At 47.8% G+C, this 23,927-nt stretch overlaps 1 protein-coding gene across 1 annotated transcript in view; it reads right to left on the bottom strand.

Moving 5' to 3' along the window:
- LOC147717720 (E3 ubiquitin-protein ligase TRIM39-like) overlaps nucleotides 1-23,927 on the bottom strand; it is a 211,432-nt gene that overhangs the window by 1,740 nt on the left and 185,765 nt on the right. The gene's annotated exons all lie outside the window — the stretch shown is intronic.

Genomic DNA, 23,927 nt, shown 5'->3' with positions numbered 1-23,927 from the left:
AGTGAGCACACAAATGTGCCCGTCACCTCTGTTTGCCAATTAGGGAGAGTAGAGAGCAAAAGCTGCAGCTAATCCTCCTGACAACTTCACCAGGGATTTCCCAGTGGTAGAGCTCATCTAGACATATGGACCATCAACTTTTGTCAGGAATGAGCTAAAGTACTTTATACATTAAGGGCCCGATGTAGGTAGGCAAATACCGCTTGGTAAGGGCCGAAATTCGGTCATTTCGGCCGTTACCGACCAGTATTTGGAAAATGAGATGTAGGTGGGCATTTTACTGCTTTGGTAATTTACCAAATTGGTATTTTAAGGAATTGGTAAATTACCGATTCCTTAAAATACCGAATCGGTAAATTACCGATTTTGCTATGTAGGGAGCACTCAAATGAGTGCTTTTCCCCTTTTAGGATTCGTTATTTACCACCAACTACAAGTTGGTGGCAAATAATAAAAACCTTGGAAAAAGCTTTTTTTTTGCTTTTCCAACAGTGCCATGTTGCAGACATACATGCCCAACATGTGCACCCATACACAATTGAGGGGTGCAACAGGGTGACAAAGTGACACCCTGCCACCCTTCAATGTTTCCCCCTTTTACCGAATCGGTAAATAACGATTCGGTAATTGGCATTCATTCCTAAGGGCCTCCAGGCCCATAGGAATGAATGGCAATTACCGAATCGGTATTTACTGATTCGGTAATTACCGAAACTTAGCGATTTGGTAAGTTTTTCGGTAAAAATACCTACATCTCATTTGCCTGTTCTTAAATACCGAATCGGTATGATTCAGTATTTAATAATCGGTAATCTGGGATTACCTACATCGGGCCCTAAATGATGTAGAATGTGAAATGATATGCATAGCAATGTATAAAATGAAACCTTGAGGAACACTATTAGAGAAGCATGGGTCAAAAAAGAGCTTACAACTTCTATGTGCTGTGCGCGAGTCAGCCAAGAAGAGCAGAAAAATCAAAAGGGTACTATCTAGACCTATAAAATCCTTTAGTGTTCACATATCATTGACCATACCAAAACTGCAGCTAGATCTAAGAAGACCAATCAACGTGAGCAACCATTAATGTATACCGAAAGCATTATCAACTAGTTCTAGTATGAGTTTCATTACTGTAATCTAGTCAGAAGTCAAAGGGCAACTCAACCAACAGGTTAATTTAAAAATGAAATAACTTTGCAGGGAGGCCATGCAAATCTCCAGAGTTTTGGCAAGAATTGAAGTCTCGACACTATACAAAAATTTTTAAATACTCAGGGCCTCATTTACAAGGTTTTGGTGTAGGACAGCGGCACAAGGAATCTTGCTGCTCTGCCCTGCGTCAAAAGATAAGGGCTGGAATGCGCTGTATCTAAAAGATACTTACAAAAAACAATTTGATGGACAGAATGTAGATCAATGTCTTACATTCACCCCAGTACAAGGATCTGGGCCTAAATCCATCGTTTTTTGCACTCCACACCACCCTGGGTTAGATAATGGCTTTATGCAAATCAGCTCTGACCCTGTGCCCCATGGGAACAGTCCAGTCCGAACTACAACAGCCATATCTTTCCCAGACCGGAATCAAGCATCCGAGGACCGGACCGGTTTCGAGGTAACAAAAGATACGGCGCATTCCTGTCCATTTCCCAGCGCTAGCGCACAATGGGCTGCCATGCGCTGATGCAAGCACCCTTGTGCCAAGGGTGCATGCATGTCTGCCTTTTAGGGGTGTTTGTTTCGGTGCTGGAAAGTGCACCTTACTGCACAAAAACAATCATGAGAGGTGTTTTTGTCTTTGTGTGTGCTGCAGAATGCAGAAAACATAGAAAGAGGAAAAAAGTTTAAGATTCCTCGTAAATCTGGGAATGCTTTAGATTCCATGAGTGTTGCATGGGAACACCCACAGCAACACCCAAAGAAACGCCACTTTCCCGCAGTGTTCTGCGTGAAAGGGGCACATATTTACAAGGTCATGGAAAGCCACACAAGGTTAGGTTTGTGTGGCCTTTTAAATATGAAGAAGCACTTTGTGCCACATGAAAGTCAAAAAAAGTGATGCTCTCTCGGTGCAACGTGCCGCTAGGGGCCTCGTAAAGGAGTCCCTCTGTGTCTTCAGAATGATTTTTCAATTGAGATTCAGTTTGGAGTTGTCCATGTGCTTACTTACGTCTTTTACAAGTATACCTGGAAAGGCACCTGTGAGGCCTCTCACAAATTTATACTGGGCTAAGACTCGTGGTGTCGGATTGTCGAAGCCCCAGAGTTCCGCACCATATAGTGTGGGGGCCCTGACTTTAGTGTTATAGATTTTTAATGCTGGGCCTATCGGCTTGGTTTGCGAGGACCTATGTTCTTTCAATAACTGACCATATTTGAGAGCCATCATTTTGATCTGGGGTTTCCAATTACATTTTCTACCTAGTGTGATCCCTAAATAGTTGAAGACATCAGTTTGATCAAATTGCTCCTTGTTTAAGTGGACCCTGCCCTTTACTGCTCTGTGTTTGTGAAGAACCATGAATTTTGTTTTGTTCACATTTATCACAAGGTTGCGGTCCTTGCAAAAGTCTTCAAAAAGCATCAGTGCTCATTGCAGCCCAACTTGAGTTTTTGCGGTGACAAGCATGCCATCTGCGAACATAAGTATCGGTACCTTTGTACCTGCCAAAGAGGGAGCGTCTGTCGGATGGAAGGAAAAATAATTGACAACCCCATTTAGGAATAATGAAAATAATGTTGGGGCCATAACACACCCTTGGCAGACCCCTATGGATACTGGGAACCGGTCGGTAGTGTTACTCTGTGAGCCCCAACGCACTTAAGACTTACTTTAGTCTGATGAAATCATTAAAAAAAATGTCCATCTGCTTCCACTATCTGCAAGGGAATCAGTGGCAGTGGCCCAGTATCTCGCGTTTAGACTATTGTAATGGCCTTTTCGCGGGAGCCAATAAAGCTATTCTAAATAATTTACAGGTAGTACAACACGCAGCGGCACAGCTTGTGCTCAAACTCCCACGTAGAGCCTCAACAGCGGCAGCATTAAAAAGCCTGCACTGGCGTCCGGTACACATGGCAACCCTTTTCAAAATTCTCCTGATTACCTACAGAGCCAGGCTTAACGTGGGGCCTAAATATCTTGCAGCACGGTTTGTCCCATACACCACGCCACTTAGATCATCGTCAGCAAACCTGCTAAAACCCTCTGTGAGAAGTTGGCCTGATATATAGTGCTCACTATTCTAGTGATCACTTTGTATCATTCCAAACAACCCTTATTGATGATTGGCTGTAAGTCAACCTTATAGACCATCTATCCTAGTAGCGTGGACAAAAGCAGTCTTTAGGCTAAACTCTAGAGGGCGTGTTAAGCCAGTTGTTTTACCATCACATATACCCCTTGAACACCAAGTGAAAGGACACCACACAAGTTGTTATAAAAATAAAGTATATTTATTAATAACAAGTCTACCCTGAACTCTTTATGAGTCAGGGAGCTAAGCACAATACAAAACTCTTGAGAAAAAAAACTGCAAGTTGCACAAATAACACAAATGCCCGAGGGGCACGAAAAACCATATACTCTAAAAGTGGAATGCGAAATACTAGAAGGTAAGTAACACGATCAAGAGGTTTCAGGACCGCTAGGACTACCTTACTGAACCCTAAGGTTAGGAGCAGGAGGCCTAGGGAACTCGGGTGCAGAGTGTGAACTCTTACGCTGGATGAAGTCTATGGATGCTAGTAACTCTAAAGTTACTGTTTCCGGACGAATCCGACTAGGTAGACTAAAAACGAAAAAGGATCTGGACACTAGGATAGTGAACCTGCGTTGGAGCACCAAAATGCTTGGGTTACCTAGCCCAGGGGCTGCAGCTGCATAGGGTTCAAATGACGTCGGGAATCCTCGTTGTAGTCTATGGAGCCTGAAAGAAGATGTTGCTGGCAGGCGACCAGTGAAGACGTTCGGTGTGATCCAAGGCTGGACCAGTGATAAAGACGACCTGAAAGCAGAGGGGACTCAGTTCTCAATCACTAGCCAGTGATTGTGTGGGCACCAGGATGGCACCGGATGAAGTCGCCACGATCAGGTGAGTGGGTGACGCTGGACTCTGCAGTCACACGGACCAGGAGGCGTTGTCGGCGTCCAGGCTGGAGGTGCGAGCTGTCCCACGATGGTGTCTGCTGTCGACGATGCTGGATCCGAGATTGGAGCAACAAGCCTTGGCAAAGGCAAGCCCACGTGGTGGAGTCAAAATGGCGTCTGGAGTGGACCAGGAGGGTCCAGGGCACTTCTTGTTGGACAAGGAGCAAAGGCCAGTCTAGAGGACCTAGACCAGCGGTGAAAACGTCGTGGTACGTCGTCAGGAGGGCCACTAGCCAACGGGCAAGTGACCGGACAACGTGGCAAGCAGCAAAGAAGCAGAAGGGCCCCACGCAGATCTCGTGGATGCTGGGGGGTTGGACTTCGGTGCTGGAGCTGCTCAGGGTTGGGGCTTCTCAAACACCAGTGCACTCACTCGAGGATCCCTCGGCGGTCGTGCTGGTTAAGCGTCGTACAGGTCTTGAAGATGGCCGGTCCCACAGGTCTCGTCGCACCCAGGAATCTCAGCTGGGCTGATGATGCAGGTAGAGGTCAGAGATGGCAGGGAATCCGGGTCTCGTCGAGCTGGTCAGTCTTGATCCGGAGGTTGGACGTGCAGCAAACCGCAACCGCTTAGGTGGTGCCTGCTGGTGCAGGGTGGCTACTCCTTAGCCACAAGGGAGAGTCTTCAGAGAATGTCAAGAGTTCCTTTCGTGGAAAGTAGTTCAAGATTCAAGATTGCCACTTGCAGTCACCTTCCTCTCAGCCCTGCCTACCTGGGATACACAAAATCCTGTCTGGGATGGTGCTGGCACCGCCCCTGACAGGAAACCCTTTGTCCAAGCCCTCCTCGCTGGAAGGACTCCCAGCAGCAGGAGGTCAGACTTGTGTCTGTGGTGGCAGCATCCATTTTGTGATGCTGAGGCTGGAGTTAACTTTAACCGGGGTTCACAGTTACATACATGTCGTGTCCCTCTAGAAGGGTGGAATGCTAACCCCGTCGCCAGAATTGGCGAGGGGTTAGTATTCCAATTCGTACGACACCTTACTCGACATGTTTTGATAATGCTATGCCAAAGTTAGCATTTGACCGCGAGGTACATAATGCACTTAAGAGTATATGGTATAGCGTTATCATGGAACAGCTATTAGGACTTGGTTCCGCAAGCTGCAAATGGGCTCAGCTCATGCCAGAGCACCATCTCACATAATTCCAAGCACTCTGCCTTCAGGATTGATAAGGCCTGCCATAGGAGTGACTGATAGGAATATATGTGTCCATTTTAGGGTTAGATATAGGAATGCTATATCTAAAGCAAAGGGTGATTACACCACCTTGCCCCAGCTGTCGTGCAGCCAGTTGTGTCAGATTTGGATGGCCAGCCAGGGGTGGCATAATACATGCTGCAGCCCTTGGTAGGCCCTGGGTACACCTATGCCCTGGATACCTAAGGTATGCTGTACAGGGACTGATAAGGTGGCCCAGTACCAATTGGTAAATGCACCTAAGGTACATGCTTGTCAACTTAGAGAGAGAACAGCTAGGCTGTGGGTCTGATTAGCAGGCCCACAGCCAGGGAAAGTCGTAAACCAGTGAAGCAAAAAGCAAAAATCGGGGGTGACTATAGGATTGCAGACCCCACTCTCCTACACCCTCCACCTTCAGATACAAATTGAAAGGAGGAAAAACATTAGCCTTCCTTGGGAGTAGAGCGTGGAACTCCCTACCACCTTACTTAAGGCTTCTTAAATCAGAAATTCTTTTTAGAAAGGCCCTGAAGACATGGGTATTCACTGCCCCAGACGATTTATGTCTCTCTCTCATTTAGTTTCTACAAGGCTTACCCTCACCTTCAATCCATACAGCACCAGGATACTCCTCGCGGAGTGACAGTCGCGCTTTAGAAGTATGAAATTAAACTACATTACAACAACAGATACTAGCTCAAATGGCATCCCTAAGTCCTTTAAGACCCCCACAGTTTGTTACAGGGGATCATATCGAATGCGGTCTTGAGGTCCACAAAGGCAGCATAAATGGTGACTCCTGCTATCGTTACAACTCGCCAATAGATTAAAATGAAACAGAAAACCTCATCTATGGTGCTTACAAGCGTGAAATTCTGCCTGTAATGGGGTTAGTATATCATTTTCTGTGATCGAGTTTTGTACTCTACTCAGCACTAACCTTACCATGATCTTTTGAAATTAGTCTATTAGACTAATTGGCCTGTAATTGCTGGGGCTGGATCGATCACTCTTTTTATAGATGGGTAGGATTTCTGCGCCACACCAGTATTCGAGTATTAAGGCTCATCTAGCTATTGCGTTTGCTAACTGCTGTATGTACTTAAGCCAAATATTGCTATTGTGTAGGAAAACGTCTGCCGGTATGCAGTCTGGACCAGGGGCTCTTCCTCTTGGTACTGCTTTCAATGCCAATGCGACCTCCCCTATGTCAAAGAACAAAACTGTGTCAGGTTTGGGGATTTCGAACAGATCGTCTATACCCCTTTAACTTCAGCTGCAAATTACATCTCAAAGTATGAGACCCACAGATCTGGTGCTACATAGTTTTGTGGTATTGGCCCCTGCCCACCGCTACCCCATTTAACTAGTTGCCAAAACATTTGAAGGTTTTTCTCTTTACTGGCCTGATAAAGGTCATACCATCTTTGCTCTTCCCATTCTTTCTTAGCATTAAGTTGAATGGCTTTATAACTCTTTCGTGCTTGTTTGATTTTACACATCTCTTTTGTTTTTATTGCTGTAGCCAGTAGCTTGTAGGCTTCTCTGCATGCATTGTTGTGCCAGTTGCATTTGTTGTTGCCCTGCTATGTTGTCTGTGGGGTTTTAGAAAGTGGGTCTTTATTTTGCAGAATAAGTCTTCATGAGCTTGGGCGATGAACTTGTTTAATTTGTACTGTGTGATGGCAGTTTGGAGCTCAACTAGCGTGCTAATAACAGCTGCCCTTATTTGTGCGAGCGAATGGTCATTGTCCAAGATTCTGTCCCATTTGACCCACCTCATATCGTTGCATATCAGGGCATCTGCTGTCGTGCACTGGGCTACCTGTGGCTGAGCCATTGCAAAGCCTGGGGCCAGCATCTTTAAGATGAAGGGGTTGTGATTACTTTCGATTCTCTCACATACCTCCATATCAATGAGGATCGGCCAATGTTCAAAGTTGATAAGGAAGTAGTCAATGCAACACCTCCTCTGGCCGTTGCAATGTGTGGGAGCCAGATCTATCTGAGGGAGTACTACCGTTCATCCTCATACCCCGCTCCATACATAGTGTTTTGAGTGGGAGGGCTGCCTCTGTCCATTTCCTGATCGGGGCAGCTCTACTGAGGGAATGTTCTATTGAGCATTTCCATCTGCACTAAGATTGTTATCCTCTTGTTCGAGGGGCTCAAAAGTTCTATTAAAGTCACCTGCTATTACAAGGTTGCATGATCCTCTGTAATTGTCCAGAAAACTTTCTAGTAGGGAAGACTGTCGTGGACTGTCTGCCACCCATGAGACCTCTCGCACACACATTGAGCACCATTAGGTCTGGTTGACAATTTGATCGTAACTGGATAACCACTATATCGGGACTGTCAATGTGCACTTCCTCAATCCTGTAAAAAGAACACTGCCTTACCCATATGGTAAGCCCTCCTGATGGTCCACCTTTCTGCCCACCAATGGCAGGAATGGAAAAAGTACGATAACCTGGACGATGGATTGGATTAATAGACCATGTTTCCTGAAATACGCAGATAACCTGGGCTTCAATTAATTCTGACCATTCCATAGATGATGTTTTGGATTGCAAGCCTGCAATATTCCAGGAAACATATGCCAGCTGGGCAGGTTCCTACGACTTTTTGGGAATGGGTAGGTCTCCAGGGATACTTTCCTTAGTTCCAGTGATCATGGTGGCCATTACCGGATCAAGAGTACTGCTAGGGGAGGGAAATGACAAACAGCCTGTGGCTTCACCACCCAACTGTGCAATGTCTTTTGGTTGTAGTAGAAGGGGGTGTTCCATAACCTTCAATCTATATTGTGTAGGGTAGATCCCTCACTACAGTTTGAGCCAGTAATACAAGTTCTCGGTTTGTTTTGTGGATCTGGAGAATTATACTCCATCCTAATTTTTGATCAATTCAGATCTGAGGTCCTAATATTGAAAGCCACTAGATTATCAACCAGATCAGTATTTGCTAATGTTAGACAAACGTAATCTAGATTAGAGCCAGTGGCAGAGTATCTTTTGGCTGAGTGTATATCTTCCATAATAATTGATCTGCATTTCCTCACATGTCTAAGCCATTGTGTGCATTTGTTTATTAGGGAGTGTTCGTCTTCTTTAATTAGGCTAGGGGTTGTTTAGGGACGTTGGTTAGAGAGATTTGTCTTTTTGGGGTGTGGGCCATTGGCTTCTTATTACTAGGGTGTTCCTCCGGTGGCGTTAATCCTGTAAAAAGGTTTGTTCTGGGAACCATAGGATAATCAACTCGGTCTTCCAAGCACTGAGATCCTGAACCACGTGGCCTATCTTGATTATAATGAAGTAGTGGGGGAATATGGGCCATACCTTTATGGGACGAGTAACAAATTTTGCTAGGTAAAAGGCGGTCTGCAAAATTTGTGTTTGGAGCCCCTACTATTCCAATCTGTACTGCCAGTACAGTTCTCTGGACCTTGGCTGCTGGAGCATAGTCGGTCTACCTTTGCACGGGGGTCTCTTGTATCAATGTTTTTAAGGAGTCAGTTAACCTGCCAATCATTCCCTTAAGTGTCCTGACTTCCTCTGTTAATTTACTGGTCTGAACCTTTAGGTCCACAATCGGACTAACAAACTGATCAGGACACAACTTCATACACCTTATGATGAGAGGCTGGAGCATGTACAGTGTCCCCTATCCCAACTGTGGATTGTTCGACCAAGGAATCATCTTTCAGGTTGGCTTGTGAGGCATGCAATAGAACTTGAAGGTGGCAAATTAATTTTCACTGTATGAGATGTTTCAACATGGTTACTCGATGGGAGCCCCTTAGCTGGTGGTCTTCTTAACATTTCTCGGATGGATGGTACTCAACTTAGAGTAGTGGTCTGGGGGAGGGTTGCCAAGAGGGAGAGTAGGAGTCGGGCCCAAGGGAACTGCTAGTATGTCTTTACATTCACTAATCAAGTTGTCAAAGCAGCCCATAACGCAATTACTGCCTTTCTGCTTTGGCGGTTTGGTCGACTTTTTTGCCTTCCTGCCCTTCCCGGCTGATCCTCCCCCCATGACTTCTGTGGCTTTCCTTTTTCCCATGCCTCACTATCACAGTTAAATAACCAACACTTTGTACTAGGCCAGATCCGTTATTACATAGATTATATCTTAGGGAGAAAGTAGTGGGTGCTTGAGCAGCGGCACTAAGTATGGTACTAAGAAACTATTCCCCCCTTCTGAAACAGTGAGAGGCAGGAAACACTACTGTGTGCACATTATATAACAAAAACAATAAAGCAATATAAACAATTGAGTCTATCAGAATATCAATTGTCCTGAAAGGGGCAGAGAGCAACTCAATAACCAGTCTAGGAAAGCCGTAACTGTCTCCAGTTATAGGGCTACTGAAGGTTAAGCCATAGACCTGCAATATCCAGAATAGTGAAGTGACAGTACCTTACAAGTGTTCGTAGCTTCTTGACCAAAAAAACAAATGCAGGGTGGATGGCCCTGCCTCTTCCTGGCGATGAACGCAAGGACGGGCCCATCCTTGAGGCAGCGCTATATGCGCGGGTGGCGACTCCTCCCCCTTGCTGGCAGCTGCAGGCAGTTAGAAGTGTTGCACCATGGTACATGAAGTCCTCCCCAGGGTGTTGTAGGGCATAGGGTGCGCGGGTGAAAGTAACTGGCTGCAGCAGTGGTTCTCTTCTGCTATGGGACAGTGACACCACCAGAGCGTGGAGAAGGCAGAATGGCTATCCCCTCACTGAACCAGAAGAGTGTCCCGTGCTGCGGGGGTTGAGGCAGCGCTTTAAGCGCAGGTGGTGACGCCTCCCTCTTGCTTGCAGCGGCAGGCAGTTAGAAGCTTTGCACCCTGGGACATGAAGTCCTCCCCAGGGTGTTTTAGGGTGAGCGGGTGAAAGTAACGGACTGCAGCAGTGGTTCTCTCCTGCTCTGGGACAGTGATCCCACAAGAGCTTGCAAAAGGCAGAATGGCTATTCCCGATATATCTGTAAGAAACAGTAGTTAGTATTAGATTCCTTACCTTAGAATATCCCCAGGCGTCAGACTGGATCCGGAAACTTTTGCGTAGCAGTACCCCTGCGCGTCGGTAGGCGTCGTCTGCGGCTCCACGTCTGTCATTGGCGCCGGGATGACTTTGCTGGAGTTATTAGACACCACCCTCGAGCGCTGACGTCACTTCTTATACACAGCGCCAAAAACGCCGAGCCATGATAAAACCCAACACTGGTGCCATGAAACTAGGGCCCTGAAAGGGATGGACCTTAACCCTAGATATCGGTTCGCAGAACGGGGAGGATGGGTGGGGGGGTAAGGAATCTAATACTAACTACTGTTTCTTACAGATATATCATTACCGAAGGTAAGTAACTTGTGCATCTGAAATAATCAGGTTAGTATTAGATTCCTTACCTTAGAATAGATACCCCAGCAATACCAACCCCGGTGGTGGGTCTGCGAACCAATGATCACACCAGAAAGTCCTGGAGAACGGAACAGCCAAAGAAGCCATCTCTTGACTGTCCAGGCAGTAGTGTCTTACCAACGTGTGCAGCGAGGCCCATGTAGCTGCCTGACAGATGTCCTGCAAGGGGACTCCCCGACCCAGGGCAGTAGTAGCCGCCTTGGCCCGAGTGGAATGGGCCTTCAGCCCAACAGGAGGCTCCTTTTTAGCCAAAGAATAGCATGCCTTGATGCACAAGACGACCCACCGAGAGATGGTTCGTTTGTGCACCGCCCGACCCTTCTTAGCGCCCACGTAACCAACAAGGATTTGGTCATCCACCCGGAACTGGTGTATGCGATCCAGATAGTATGAGAGCGCACGTTTTGGGTCCAGACGGTGGAGCCTCTCTTCCTCTTTTGAGGGATGCGGAGGCGGAAAGAAGGTGGGGAAAGTGATGGACTGCCCGAGGTGGAAGGCTGTGACTACCTTGGGCAGGAAAGAGGGTCGCGTCCGCAACATAACTTTGTCCGGATGGACAGAGAGGAAAGGAAGCTTAGAAGAAAGAGCCTGGAGCTCACTCACTCTCCTGGCAGAGGTGATGGCAACCAGGAAAGCAGTCTTAAGGGTAAGAAGACAAAGAGGACAGTTATGAAGTGGCTCGAAGGGAGCACACATCAGGTAAGTTAGAACCAGGTTAAAGTCCCACTGAGGCATCACGAAAGGAACAGGGGGAAACATATGAGTGATGCCCTTCAAGAACCTATTTACAATCGGGGACTTGAACAAAGAAGGCTGAACAGTTAGCCTTAAGAAGGCGGAAAAGGCAGAAAGGTAGCCCTTGATAGTGCCCAGAGCAGAGCCCTGCTGGGCAAGAGAAAGAAGGAAGAGGAGAACCTCAGAAAGGGGGGCAGAGAGTGGATCCACAGCCTTTGCTGTGCACCATGCCACAAATTTGTTCCACCTGCAGGATTATACCGACTTTGTGGAGGGACGCCTGGCTGCCAGAATTACATTGCAGACTTCAGGAGGCAAGTCAAATGGCCTCAACTGTCGCCGCTCAATCTCCAAGCATGGAGGTGGAGACTGGACAGGTTCAGGTGGAGGACCATCCCCTGCTGCTGCGACAGAAGGTCCTCCTGAAGAGGCAGACGAATCGGGGGATCGACTGACCTGCTGAGTAGCTCGGGATACCAGTACCTTCGTGCCCAGTCTGGAGCCACAAGGATGACTTGGGCTCGGTCGCGCTTGATCTTCTTCAGCACTCTGGGCAGAAGTGGTATAGGCGGAAAGGCGTACAACAGACCGCAACTCCACTAGTGACGAAAAGCGTCTCCGAGCGAGTGCCGCCTTGAAAATTCCAACGAGCAGAACTGATGATATTGCGCGTTCTCTTCGGTGGCGAATAGATCTAACCAAGGCTCTCCCCACTGCAGAAAGAGACCTTGTGCCACGTCCGAGTTCAGATGCCATTCGTGATCCATCATGCACCAGCAGCTGAGTTTGTCCGCCCTGGCATTCAGCGAACCTGCCAGGTGTTGAACCACCAGGGTCACGCCCGGATGTTCCAGCCACTGCCAGAGGTGCAGAGCCTCCTGGCAGAGGGTCCACGAACCCACCCCACACTGTTTGTTGGAGTATCACATGGCGGTGGTGTTGTCCGTGAACACCTGCACTACACTCCCCCGGACAGAGGGGAGGAATGCTTTCAGTGTAAGACGAATCGCCCGCAGCTTCAGAAGGTTGATATGGAGCCGGGACTCCGTCAGAGACCAGAGGCCTCTGATCTCCGTCTCTCCCATGTTGGCTGCCCAACCTTGGAGGGACGCGTCCGTCACAACTACGTGCTCCGGTTGAGGTAGGGAGAGGGATCTGACGCTGACCCAATCGCGGTCCGTGAGCCACCACTGCAACTGTTTCGCAGTGCCCTCCGAGAACAGGACGTGGTCGGACAGGTTGCCCTGATGCTAGGCCCACTGAAACGTCAGGTCCCACTGCAGAGCCTGCATCCGCCACCGGGCGTGATGCACCAGAAGGATGCAGGAGGCCATCAGCCCCAGAAGCCGCAGCGTCAACCTGACCGAGACTCGGGATAACTGCTGATCGGAATCAGAGCCTGAATATCCCGAACCCGCTGTTCGGGAGGATAAACCCAAAACCGTGCCGAGCCGAGAACCGCTCCGATGAAGAGGAGCTTCTGAGAGGGACACAGGTATGACTTCGGCACATTGATGGAGAACCCCAGCAGGTGCAGGAGGTGGCTGACGACTGTCTGGGGCTAGCCCGCCTTCAACAACCAGTCGTCAAGGTAGGGGAAGTCTGAAACCCCTAACCTGCGCAGATGAGCTGCGACCACCGGCATCACTTTCTTGAACACCCGTGGGATGCTGGTAAGGCCAAAGGGGAGCACAGTAAACTGAAAGTGCTCGTGGCCTACCGTGAACCGCAGGTAATGCCGGTGGGCCGGCAGGATGGGGATGTGGAAATAGGCGTCCTGAAAGTCCAACGCTACCATCCAGTCTCCCGGGTCCAGGGCAGCTAAGACCTGAGCCAGCGTCAGCATCTTGAACTTCTTCCAGAGGAAGCCGTTGATGTTCCGCAGGTCCAAGATAGGGCGTAGGCCCCCTTTGCCCTTCTTGGGAACCAGAAAGTAATGGGAGTAGCAACCACACCCTACTTCTGGCCCAGGAACGAGCTCGATGGCCCCCTTGGCCAAGAGAGCCGTAACTTCCTCTTGCAGAAGAATCAAGCGATCCCCCGACACGCGGTGGTACTGCGGTAGCATGGACTCGAAGGGGAGGGAGTAGCCCCTTCGGACGATTTGCAGCACCCACCTGTTTGAAGTGACAGTGAGCCAGTGGAGGAGGTGATAGCGAACCCTGCCCCCCACTGGCATCACATGGGCCTGAAAGCTCGGACTAGGAGGGCTTTGAGGCGGATGCTGCAGGGGTAGATGTGGACTGACCTCGCCGTTGTCCCAGACCGCCGCCACGGCGGTTACCACGGCCGCCACCATGCTGGATGTTAGTCTGCGGCCCGTCGCTGGCAGGACGTGTGGGGGCGCTCCTTCCTTGGCCACGACGGGAGCGAAAGGCAGCAGTTTGCTGGCGCGGGACGACAGGTTCAAGGACTTGGTTGTAGCCCTGGAGTCCTTAAAGCGCTCAAGTGCACTGTCTGCCTTGTCGCCAAAGAGGCGACGGCCATCAAACGGCATGTCCATACGGGTGTTTTGGACATCAGCCGAAAAGTTGGTGGACCTCAGCCAGGCGTGGTGACGAATCGCCATTGTGGTTGCCATCGCTCTGCCCAGCGAGTCCGTTGTATTCAGCCCACATCGGATTGAATACCGTGCCGCATCTCGCCCCTCCACAAGGGCTTGGGTGAATTTAGTCCAGGCCTCCTCTGGACATTATCGCAGCACGTCCGCGACCGTGTCCCACAGAGAGTGGGTATAACGGCCCAAGAGGCATGCAGTGTTAACTGACCGCAACCCAAAACTTAGTGAGCAGAACATCTTCTTACCATACTGTTGGTGCCTCTTGGATTCCCGATCGGGGGAGCAGTTGGTAATGCGGTCTGGAAGTTAGAGGCCTGGATGACCAGGCTCTCTGAGGTGGGGTGGGTAGACAGGAAGCAGGGGTCGCCCGGAGCCAGGGGGTGGCGTCTGGCTACGTTCCTATCTACAGGGGGACCTGTAGTGGGCTTGGAGCAAGTGCCCAGAAGAACGTCAGACAAGGCTTCATTAAACAGCAGCAGAGGCTCCGAGGAGCATGCCTGCGGTTTAAGGTCCTCACGGCCGCGGCGGGAAGTTCAATGCCCAGGCCTAGGCCGCCCGTGTCAGCACCACACTATAGGCAGCCCCCTCCTCCGTAGCCACGGTAGGAGGGGAGACAAAACCAGTGTCTGGCGAAGTGTCCAGACCACTGGCCTCCTCTATCTCACCTGCCCAGTCCTGATAAGACTGGCACTCACATGCCAGATGGTCCTCAGACCCCTCTCAATCCGCCTCGCCACACATCTCCTGGTACTCAGGGTCAAATGATGGGGCCGGATCATAGAAGAAAAATTCTTCTCTCGACGTCGAATGCGGCGCCGCTCCGGCGTTGGAACCGATTCGAGGGGGGACGACCGGGGACGACATCGTCCGTGGACGGCGTCGGGAGCGACACCATAGGGGCCGGGGCCGGCGAGGTCGTAAGGTCGACCGGCGACGACCCCGGATCCGATGGGACCCTGCGGCGTTGGGACCAAAGTCGCAGACGGTGCCGGGGCCAAAGCACCCGACGGCGCCGGGGCCGAAGCGCCCGGCCCGCTTGGGCTCCCAGTCGGGCCGCGGAGTCTGGAGGCGCCGCGGATCCTGATGGAGGAGAAAGCGACCTTAAGGCCAGGAGGAAGGTCTCGATCTCCTCCGACGTCGCGTTCTGCCCAGGGACTGGCGGGTGTGGAGCAGGCCGCGACGCCTGCGGCTCCCACGTAGCCGCGCGGGCGGTGTCACCCGAACCCCCGGCTGCATCGCGCGAGCGTCGAAGGGAGTCAGAAGAATGATGTCGCCTCTACGACTTCTTGTGCCTCTTACCTGAGGACTTCGAGCCCGAGGAGTGATGACGACTCTCTGAGCTGTGATGACTCCGGCCCCGAGACCGGTCCCTCGACCTCCTTCCGGACCGGGACCTCGAGCGGCACGGGCCGAATGCCGGAGCTCGAGTTGCTTACGGGACCACTCCAGTCTAGCCTTCGACGTCAAGGCCCGGCAGTCGGAGCACGACTTGTCATTGTGGTTAGGCCCCAGGCAATGAAGACACCGGCGATGGGGGTCGGTAACCAACATCAGTCGGTTGCAGTCGACACAGGGTTTGAACCCGGGCATCCCTACCGGCACCGTCGGAGTCGTTCGACTTCGAACAAAGATCAAAAATGATCGAAAAAGTTACGTCAAAAAGTGACTAAAGGGTAACACTTTTTCAGTATCGGCGCTTGCTGGCGCGGAAAAAATAAGAACTGACGTCAGCGCGCGAGGGCGGCGTCTAAGTACTCCGGCTACGTCATCCCGGCGCCAACGACGCGGACGACTGACGCGGAGCCGCAGACGACACCTACTGACGCGCAGGGATACTGCTACGCAAAAGTTTCTGGATCCAGTCTGACGCCTGGGGATATTCTAAGGTAAGGAATCTAATACTAACCTGTTTCTTTCGGATATTGCTTTTAATGCACAGTGTTAGAAATGAAATACTTATTTTTAATATTAAAAAAGTCTGTGACTGGAGATTGATTATTTTGGCACTGCTGTGCACACTTTGAGTTATGAGTCATGCTCACTGACCTGCATCCCTCCCCCCTGGGGTAGCCTTGGACTGCTCGACCATAGCTACCACATAGCTGCAGAAAGGGTACTTGGCCCAGTTGCTTAGGATACATAGTAGGCAGGACTCAGGACATCAGGAGTAAAAAAGCCTCAAAGGTCGGTCCTCGTGACCACCTGGTAGGATTTCTGACACCATGTTAAGGAACTTCCTTCGAAAACAGCGTCCACAAGGAATAAATAAACATGACTTTGCTTGACTGTGTGCAGCATTGAACAATAAACACTGAATGGGACATCCATTTTGAACAAAATGGCATCAAGGCCTACTTAGCATAAGTAAAGAAAATGCACTTTAACAAGTTGTATCAAAACCGTTTCAAAGGCAATAACAATTTCAGAGCATAAATGCAAATTCAAGTGTAAGACCACGTTCTGCAGGCTGCTAATCATGCACAAAAAAATAAAATGCACAAACACTTCCCCAAAGGCGTCAAAATAGTGATAGGTAATGAGCTCTGCAATGTCTGTTGTCTGGGGGCCTGCAGAATGAAAGTTAATTAGCATGATTTGGAAGGTTACTTCTGTAGTTTGAGAATGTGAGGTATTTAGTGGAATGTGTAGCAGGTTGGATCTATATGTCGTGAAAATGCTATGCGAGTGTCTGGGTCATCTAGATCTGGATATGACATTTGAGACAGGCAATGTGTGGAACTGAAAGAGACACAGTTCCACTCACCTTGTAGATTTCGGCAGAACAGGGGTTCTTCCACAAGGCCCTTCCTGGCCTTAACAGACCCAAACAGGCGATGCCCCTGTCTGTGTCACCTTCTTTTTTGGGACACCCAGGCGATGGGACTCCATGAAAAGTTGACTGAAGTAGGAAGAAGGCAGAAAGCAATGTCACATCCTTTGATGATGGTTTTGACAGGAAACCAATGATGTCACTTCCTGTGCTAATGAAGGATGGGAAATTAAGTCTTATTGTGTGGCCTCTTCTTTGAAAGGTAGTGTTGGCATGAAACTAGTCATGCCACTTTTGGCAGGTATGAATCATGGTGAATGAAGTCTTCTTACAATTCTTCTTTTAAAGATGATTTTGGAAGGAAACCAGTGATGCCACTTCTTGTGCATATGGATGATGGGAAATGTCCCTAATGTCACCACTGTTTACCACATTTTGCAAAGCATAAGCTGAAAACTCTGAATTGCATGCCCGGTGTATTCAACAAGTCTTATGTTTATTTGAGAAAACTCTGGCAGACAGAGTTAAAAAAAAGATGCTAAACACCCTCCTGATGTCCATTAACTTTAAGCCTGGACTGAGTTAGAAGTCTACTATGCCCCCGCTCATGCTCCCATCTACATCATGTTCAAAGTACAAACAAGCCTCAGCATCTGACATAGAATGCTATTCCTGCTTATGCAGGCCAACATAATTTCAAGCATTTAATATCACAGAGTGCCTAGCTAGGTCAGAATTTTAGCAAAGGTGAAAACGTTCAGCCCCACTCCAGGGAAATATCCACTGGAAACTCGCAGAGTGCATATGATGTATGTGCCGCAGGAAAGAAACCGTGCCACTCAGGAAGCAACCCAGTAACACAGGCAAGTCATGATAAGCCCCAAAGCAATGCAGGAATACCACCGCGTGGAACAGTTGAAACTCACGCCTCTCAGCAATCCGATCCTCCCACCAGCTGGCCCTTGCAGTGACCAAATGTAGCAAGGCCTTCTAAGCGGCTTGGATGAGCAGCTCACCTTCCGACAGGGTCCGGCCACCCACGCTGCTACCAAATGGGGAATGCTCCCGAACTCTGGGGTCTTCACACCATCACGATCAGCCCAGAGACAGCACAGTAGGGAAGGTTCCTGATAGAGGGGTCACTGCACCCTTCCGCTATCGCTTTGTAACTTCATTGGATCCATAAATCTCCGTCAACAAGTCAGAACAATGTAGCCCGAGACATGTCCAGTAAGTACTTGTTAACAATAAAGCAAAAATTATTCCTTTAAGCTCTCCCTTCTTGATCTTCCATTCTGGAATGCACAGCTTTTTAAGTCCTTGAGTGAATGTCTGTACCCTTCTTTTCAAAGTGTGTGTCCATCCTGAGTAAAGCTCAGCCAGTCTTACATTTCAGTCAATCTCCCATTCAGAGTTCAAATGCTTCTGCTTTAGGTCCAATGTACTTTCATATCCCTCATTATGCCCGGAGATAAACATTCAGTAGAAGTCTGAATCCAACAGAGATAATGAACTAGAAGGGAATCAGAGTGGTCTGATCAGCTTACTGCTATGGGGTAATTCCCTTATAAGAGACATGTTTAAGATAATGTGGTCCAATATGCGGCTCTTCTCATGTTGGGGGTAAGTAACGCATCAGATCATTACTCTTGAAATGTGACCTAGGATACAACCGAATCATTGTCACCACCCAAATGTAGATTTAGATCCTCAAGGAAGACATTAGGAATGACATCAACCCAATGCAGCACAAAGGAGGAATGTTCACACAGAGGGAGCTACAAAACATTCAATCCTGTGAATGTTGAGCATTAAAAGGTGGCGAGAGATCCTGGTAATATGTATCCACATCGTAGGGAGTGTTATAACCCATGTCATCTGATTTTTTGTTACGATCTAGATATATATAGTGAAATAATGAGGTGGGAGGTGAGAATCAAGTTGCTTTAGGAGGAAAATGTACCCAAGTTTGAATCAACAAAGAGATCTATGCTATGTTCATTGAAGACACCAGCAATGCCTCTTTTTGGAGACATGGAATTGAATAGTATATGGATTTTAAGTGCTGGTTTAGGAACGGGGAATAGAGTGATCACAAGGAGATTATAGTGTTCAGTCTATAGGACATAATGTCTAAGAAGGTCAATGAAGGTCTTTGTAATCAAATGGTATGGATACAAACACTCATCTGTAGGTCAACGCGCATCTAAAGGATGTCTCCAGCCTTGAGTAGTTCTAGGTATGGCATGTGTGATTCCTGAAAGGGGATCACGATTTGAAGTTTATTTTCATCTCGGCACCAACCAAGGGCTGTTCTTATTAGAAGTTTGTCATTTGCTTCCTGTTTCATCCTCGGCTCCACCCCCTCGGCCTGGGACGACTCCTGGTGGCCGACGGCACTAGGAGCACCACCTACACCCACCAACCACGCACGAAACCTCAGGGTCATCCTAGACTCCACACTCTCCATGACAAGGCAGGTCAACGCAGTCTCCTCCTCCTGCTTCAACACCCTCTGCATGCTTCGCAGGATCTTCAAGTGGATTCCCACCGAAACTAGAAGGACGGTCACACAGGCCCTCGTCAGCAGCAGACTGGACTACGGCAACGCACTCTACTCAGGAGCCCGGGTCAAACTCCTGATACGACTCCAACGCATCCAGAACGCCTCAGCACGCCTGATCCTCGACATCTCCCGGCGCAGCCACATCACACCCTACCTGAAAAACCTGCACTGGCTCCCCATCAACATGAGGATAACCTTCAAGCTCCTCACCCATGCACACAAGGCACTCCACAACACCGGACCAGCGTACCTCAACAGATGACTCAGCCTCTACACCCCCGCCTGCCAGCTCTGCTCCGCAGACCACGCCCTCGGCACCGTCCCCCGCATCCGAAGAATGACCGGCGGCAGCAGATCATTCTCCCACCTCACCGCCAAGACGTGGAACACCCTCCCCATCCGCCTACGGCAGACCTAAGACCTTCTAACCTTTAGGAGACTCCTCAAGACCTGGCTCTTCGTACAGTAGCAGCACCCCCCCTCCCACCCAGCGTCTTGAGACCCTCACGGGTATGTAGTGCGCTTTATAAATGCTATGATTGATTGTTTGATTTCAATTCCTTACAGAGAACATCAGTGTTCTAGTAGAGAAGAGTGGATTCTGTTGAGTTTATCGTGTCACATGAAAGCGAGTGGCACTTGGAAAACTCGAAGTGTTTCTATAATTGCCAACTCTACCAATGTAGGACAACAATGACCACTCTTCCAGCAGCCCTACCGGGTTTAGTCAGCAATTCTACAGCTTTTTATGGACCAGAGGAGTCTTCGGTGAAAGTTCACTGGCAGCTAGAGGGGAAACCTTTGAGTTGTCTCGGGAAACTGAAAATAGAAGTGTCTTCCTGTGTGAGAAGAGAGGGGAGGGATAGCTCTAGAATTTAACCAGAGAAAGCCCCTCTTCACTTCTCAGGTGACCTGTTTTTTAGTACAACATTACACTTTGACTTCAACAACTCTACGTCCTCCCTGCCTTTGGTAGATCTGGAAGATCGAGTTTAGTCACCGCGTAGGAGGGACGACCTTGGACACAGATGCAACATTTTAAAGGTTACATTACTTTTTCCCTAGAAATTCTTAACATCTGCAACAATCACGTTATTATGTGGGAAGGCACAAATTCTTACCCAACCCACTTACTTATCTTTTGTGCATAAATGCGGTGTTTGAATGTTTTAAAGTGTTTTGTTCCTCTCTCGGTTAACAAAGGTTAGTATGTTCTAACACAACTCCGTTCGCTGATTTAAAGAAACAGAGTGCAATGTCCAAGCCAGCTATCTGTCTGCCAAGTTCTGTTCACAAGGGGCCACGTGGGTGCTGCCTTTTGAATTTCCCCTAGAGCTTGCTCACTGAAAGCTCCATTTTCTGACGGAGGTAAGTAGCACTTTACAGGCCCACATGGGTCCTCTTCTTCACTTGGAAGGTCCAGTGAAAGCAGCAGGACAAACACCCCCAAGGGTCACTTATCCAAAGAGAGAGTGTTAGGGTGGTGTTGAAACACTTGTCAGGTAACTATTCAACAGCACATCTCTGGCTTCGCACAATCCTTTTCAGGCAACGCGGTGAGAATCTGGAACTCCCTTCCGCCGCAGCTCCGGACCATCCCCTCCTTCCAGGCTTTCAAAACTAACCTCAAAGTTGTCCTCCTTCAAAGACACTTCCAAATGTAATCCATGCTCTCTCTATTATCTGAAGGAAGCCATTCCACTATAGAAAAATCTACTTTACATGACTATGGAAGTGTCTTCCCAGTATGTTCTTGTGGTTTGAGAGTCTGACATTTATTGCCGTATTATCTTTCTTCCTGTGTTTGGTACTCGTGTGTAACATGCACCAATCACTTTCTCGTGCAACACAGTGTTTTCTACCTCTTACATTTGTTTATTTTCGATACCTGCACAAGTGCCACCATGGCTCATGTAATGTTTGTTCTTGAGTGCCCTCCATATATTGCAGTATTATACCTCTATGTTTACTTTGTACGCTTTTGTAACCTGCACACGTCACTTTTTCCTCCTGTAATGCACCGTTTGCTACCTCTTTTATTTTGTTGGTTCACGATTGTCACTTTTGTAATGCACCATTTGCTACCTCTTGTATTTTGTTGACTCACAATTGTCTTTTTTGCTTCATTTAATGTAACGTTTGCTTTTGTATTTTGTTCACTTGTAATGTTCTCATGTATCATTTCTGCTCCTATTGTGAAGCGCTCTGACACCTTCGGGTAAAGTCGCGCTATATAAAAACACACAAATAACTAACTAAATAAATAAATAATAAAAAAACAACTTTCACAGTTTCAGAGCTGTTAACTGGCCCACTTGATGAGGGCGACCTTTCAGACAGCCATGGTTTTTCATCCAACAATCAGGAGAATGCCGAGATTTGCAGTTTCATTTTCCCCACTAAAAGTATGAGTCAAGAAGTCCCAACATATGTTCCCTAATTGGATGAAAGACCAAAACTGAATAAAAGTCTCCCTAATGACATAAGGTGTACACAAATTAGGAGTTAGCAGGTCTAGTACAACCAGAAACAGTGCAGGCAAGCAACACAGAACAGGTCCTGCAGAATGCGCAGCAGTGCATCCCCACCCCCCAATAGCAGAGTCACCAGGAGGTTCAATCATCCATCACGCAGCCAGTGACCAGTAGTGCAAGGAAGAATGTCCATCAGCAGAAGCAATATGTACTCCTTGCAGAGGAAAGGGTACACCAGTGGCAGCTCCTGTTCACTCTTCCCTCCCATTCAGAACAATCAAAGCCCGGCAGCAGCAGTGCAAACATCCTCCCCACACACAGGGCATCTCAAACATCCTCACAAACAGGCCAGGTCAAACATCGGACAATCGTCCCAGTGTTTAAAATAGTGCTTTTTGTATCTTCAGTATCTGTTGTTTTTGCATTTGATGCTTTGTTTTGTAGGCAAGTGAATATGTTGTAGAGATAAAGTCAGGACCCTCTGTGAGGCAGTGGAACAGTTTTGAGTATAATAATTAATTGTCTGTATTGTCCATTGACTGGGATTGAAGTGCATTAGCAGAGTTGTACTGAGAGCACAATGTTTCGTGGAAGGACGGAGAGAGAAAGTAAAAAATAGGGTTGGGCGGGGGTGTAACAAAATTGGTACTGCTCAGGATCAGGACCTAGGTACATTACTTATTAAAATGTAAATGTATATAGCCACAAAATGTTACCACAGTAAACAATATGGGACTGCAAATGAAATGCGCGTCGACATCTGAGATTCACACCGAAGCAAAGCTTTACTGTGAAACATGTTCTTCCTGACCTTAATTATTGTATTGTGATGTATACATAAGAAATAAATTAAATATTTTGAATAGATGTTTGAATAGAATTATAAATGCAATTTTGGGTCTATAGAAATACGTGGATGTTGAGGCACTATTCAGGTGTGAATAATGTTGTGAGGGGACTTTTATAGACTTTCTTCTTGGCTTTGGTGTTCTATAAGGCTGAACCTATGAGAGTTTTATTGGGCTCCACTGATTAAGAATGATGTGGAGGGTATGAATGGTATGAAAGAAGACTAATTGAGTGAGTTTTAGATTGTTAGGGTTTGACGGTCCTTTTTCTTTATGTATCAAAGCTCAAATAATTGTTTTCAAAATTATGTTTATGAACTTTAAATAAATAAAAGAAAGAGATAATTCCAATACAATATATTGTTGTGTTGTCAGATCAGATCTTGACTATTTATAAAGCACATTTTTGGAGGTGGCTTGTTCTCTCTTTCTAATCCTGCTTGGTACCCTTCTGAGGCAGAAGGCTGTAGGATGCTATTTATTTTAGCTCACAATGTCTGTAAATGAACTGTAACAATATTTCTGAATGTATCAAAATTAGCAAAGCACAAATGAAGCACTTTTTTTTGTAATTCTGAAGTGTGAACGAAACATATTTTAATACGATCAAAAAAAATCAATACACTTGGTGATGCTATTTCCAAAACATTATTGTTGTGTACTGTATAGTTTTATCAGTAAAACTGTACGTGTGTGCAACGGCCATTTCAATTGAAAACGTGTTGTCTGTAATAGCAGTGTGCTATCACAACATTTATAATCCAATCTACACCAGTCCACAACACACTACGACACTGTACTCCCCTCTCCGTTACCCCACTCTACTCTAAGCTACTTTACTCCATTATACGGTACATCACTCTACTACACTATACGCCGCTCCACTTTAAGACAAAAACTCTGCTCCAATCAACATCACTTCACTCTATGCCCCTCAAAAACACTCCACTCCATGACAGTTTACTCTCAGACACTCCAATATATGCCACTCCACTCTACGACACTCTACTCCACTCTACTCCATGACACGTTACTCCACCTTACACCACTCCAAACTACAGCCCTCTATGCCACTTTACTCCACTCTATGCCATTCCACACCACTTTATTGCACTCTACGACACTTTACTCTGTACTATGACAATTTACACCCCATAACTCTACACCACTCCATGTCACTCTATGCCCCTTCTCTGGCGCAACACTATGCCCATCTACTCCA

This window comes from Lissotriton vulgaris, chromosome 5 (assembly GCF_964263255.1).
Source record: "Lissotriton vulgaris chromosome 5, aLisVul1.2, whole genome shotgun sequence".
In the NCBI taxonomy this organism is placed as follows: Eukaryota; Metazoa; Chordata; class Amphibia; order Caudata; family Salamandridae; genus Lissotriton; species Lissotriton vulgaris.
The sequence above is the reverse complement of the archived record's forward strand: the minus strand, read 5'-3'. Positions and strand labels throughout refer to the sequence as shown.